Raw genomic sequence first — 3,548 nt, forward strand, 5'->3', positions numbered from 1 at the left:
CCCACCTCCCCTCCTCTCTCGTTTCTCGCCGCCCCTCCCCAAAGACCTGCCACTGTTTGCTGCCGCGCTGGTCTGAACTTTCCAGGTGGAAAGAAGGAGGAAGCCCGCGTGAGTGTCACATTTTGTCGGGCGCCGCGACGGCAGCGAGGACAAATGGGCAGCACGGCGGCGCACGACCTCCACGACTACTGCTGCCGGCCGCCGGTCCACTGCACTCGCCCGAGGGGGACGGGGGTTGTTTGTAATGGAGACCATTATATCCATTTACTACTACTAGGAAGGCGGGGAATCCGTTTTCATCGTGTGCACAGATGCATGCATGGCATTGCATGGCAAAATACACAAATGTTCAACAACACGTTCCCTGCGGCTAATTTTTGGTACCTATGATTTAGTATGGGAGCGTTACCACATAGTGGTCACGCCGCAAGGAACGTGATAAAATGCTCAAATGCTCTAGATGACAGGAGGAAATCCGAAAAAAATTCACTCCACAAGACACACACAAAAATCTTGCACACTGCGTTACGCTTTTAATGTTAAAACACGGGCGGCTGTGCTTTTCGAGACAACATGCACAACGGGGCAGAGGGACTTGAGCCCGCCGGGCGCCGAGGGCCGAGGCGTCCTAGCGGAAGGGCAAGAGCCACCACTGGGCAGCGCGCGCAGGAGAGGCGGGAGGAGGGGGGTAATGCGAGAATGAATATGGAAACATGCGGACGGCTAAAACCACCACCTGGGAGCTGCGCTCCGAAACGGAAACCGAGGCATGCCTGTCGCTTAGTGGGATAGAGTAACACGTTTCCCGTGCGAGCGAGGCCCCGTAGTGGGTAGAGTAACGCGTTAGTGTGGGTGCTGGGGAGGCCCGGGGAGGCCTCGGAGCCCGCTTGCATTCCGTGGGTCGGCCCCGCGGGGCCCCGGGGCCGGACCGCTGGGCGCCAAACTCAACATCGTCCTCCCCACCCACATCTCTGCGAGGTGGTGCGGCAGGGGACGTTTATGCTGCGCCCTTCGTTCCGTTCGATGCCCCACCCCCCTCCTCTCCCCGGGTCCATATTGCCGCACGCCGCCTCCCCCCTTCCCACGAGCTCCAACCGTGTCTATATTGCCGGACACGAACACAGCCCGCGGTGCTCTGCGGGATTGTTTTATATTCAGCGGCCGCAGTTGCAATACAAGGCGTTGTGGGCTGCAGTATTGGGGGCTTTGGGGTTGCCGGTCAGAGCGAGGTGGCGGCGGGCGGTGGTGGGAGCGGGCGCGCGGGGGCGTTACACGAATGGCTAGCAGCTCTATCCCGCCGGGAGCGCATAAATCAACAACGGACAGAAAGAAATCGTCTGCGCGCCGTGACAGGAGAGGCGCGGCGACCAAACCAAATTGGTTCCCAACCTGTTAGAGCAGCGACACACAGAGAGAGGGAGGGGGGTTGTGGACATGCCCTATTTTCTTCTCCTACACGATTAATTTTTTTGTCGACGACCGCGTTTTAACCAAGGCTGAATTCTGATGTAGCGACATAAAGAAGGGGATCTAAAACGTTGCAGAAAGAAGTACAAATAGATACAAAAAAAGTAAGTGTTTTACGCATTTGTGTGATAATCATAACATTCCTTCCGACAGTAATTTTCTTAGTGTATGTTATAGCAAAAGCGTTCTCTTCCAGACTGAAGGCTAAGTTGCCAGACGCGTACAAAGGTCTCCTTTAGAATTAAGTTTGAGGCATGGCCAGCGGGTTTAGCGAGTACCTCCCCCTCCTCCCCGTCGGTCGCACCCGCCCCGACTGCGCTCTGCGCTACTGCTGCTGCTGCTGCTGCTGTTGCTGCCGGGCGGACGGGCGCGCGACGGACGGACGCGACGAGACACGGAACGACAATTTCCTGAACGACCCGCACTTTGTCTCAAGGAATTGGAGGGGGTAAGAACTGGGCGAGGCAGAGTGGAGGAGTGGGAGGAGGTGAGTGGGGGGAGGAAGGGAAACAAGGGAAGCGTGTCTAAGGGCAGGGGCGTAAGGCGAGAGGATGCCCTATCACGAGGAGCTGCTGCCGTCGGTTCAAAATGCAACAATTAGTTTTTGCTGGATAATAATGTGCCTTTCACCTTTACCAATACTAAAAGAAAGAAAAACTTTCAGTTTTTGGTTGTTTAAGCACGCGCTCTGATACGCTTTTGAATGATTGTGGAAAGCGAAGTAGAGTAGAGCAAAGGCAAAAGAGCGAAAGGGGCTTGCCAGAGCTTGTGCAGCAGGGTATAAGACGCTCCCGGGCGGCCCGAAGGTCCCCAGCCTTTTCACCGCAAGAGGAGTCGAATCGTCGCTGCCCAGCTCTATCAAACTCTAATCGGGCGACAGGCAGCATCAATCCGAGAGCCGAGCCGGGCGCCGCTCTGTGTTCTTTATCCTAACGCCCGACCTTCTTGTCAAACTGATTGTCGGGAATTAGGTTCCTGGGATATGCAAATCGACAGGGGGTTGGGGGGCGAGTGGGGGTCGCGGGGCGTGGTGGGGTGGGGCGGGCCCCGGGGCCGCGCGCGCTGCTGGCTGCGGCGGCCGGAGTTAGGGCGACCCTCCTCGAAATCGCTTTCTTACCCCCGGACCGGAGGAGAAGGGGTAGAGGAAGGGGGTGGTAATGAGATACACGGGGGCTGCGCGCCTGCTGCTGCTGCCGCCCGCTCACACGCCGTCCCTTTGGCGCATCCGAATATCCAGCCAACACACACGTGCCCTGTCCATTCGAAATACTGGCCACATTGAAACATGCCGTTTTACTATGCATGAGCACAAATAGTTGCATTCGATTCACTTTAAAAAAAAAGTTGGTGTTATGCAAACCACAAACATTTTTATCTCTGTTTTTTTTTTTTTTACTGGTATTCCTTAGAGGCCTTGTGACCCTGCACGCCAAACGTAGAAGGCCCCGCCCCTCATGCCACTGCGCCACGGCCGGGGCCATGCCACAGCCAGGGTTGTTAACGTTAATTTAACGGGTAACGACGTTACGACGTTTTCGTTAACGTTATTTTAACGTTAACGTAAGACGTTAATTTTTTGGCAGCTAGGGAAACGTAACGCGTTTGCGTTAACCGGGTCCCATAACGTCGTAACGACGTTGACGTTAAAACAACTTTCGCGTGCACCTAGATTTGGGCAGCTGGTCAGCGAATTTTGTAGTTTTACGTGAGATGCAGTACAAGCGCGACGAGCAAACGAAGAAAGCCGAGCGCCTAGTTGTACTAAAACTAAAACTTTGATAATAAAAGCAATTTTTTTATAATATTTCTCATCTTTAAACAGCCCTCTGCTCTTAATTTTCAATACTTTACATTCTTTTTATTATTTTGCATCAACGTCAACGACGTTAGGACGTTTAACGAAACGTAACGCGTTAATTTTGTTACAACTGGCGAAACGTAACGCGTTTACGTTAATTCAAATCTCAAATTAACGAAACGTAACGCGTTAAATTTCATTTTTAACGTTAACAACCCTGGCCACAGCCCTACTGAGAGTCACCCAAGGGTAATTGCAGGTTAGGAGGCTGTGGGGAAGGCAG

General features: G+C 53.8%; 1 protein-coding gene across 1 annotated transcript in view; it reads right to left on the reverse strand.

Moving 5' to 3' along the window:
• The window catches only part of LOC113202245 (neuroligin-2-like), a 135,701-nt gene that overhangs the window by 3,118 nt on the left and 129,035 nt on the right, over window positions 1–3,548 (reverse strand). The window lies entirely within an intron of this gene.

Source organism: Frankliniella occidentalis, unplaced genomic scaffold (assembly GCF_000697945.3).
Source record: "Frankliniella occidentalis isolate FOCC.00 unplaced genomic scaffold, Focc_3.1 Scaffold20, whole genome shotgun sequence".
Classification (NCBI taxonomy): domain Eukaryota; kingdom Metazoa; phylum Arthropoda; class Insecta; order Thysanoptera; family Thripidae; genus Frankliniella; species Frankliniella occidentalis.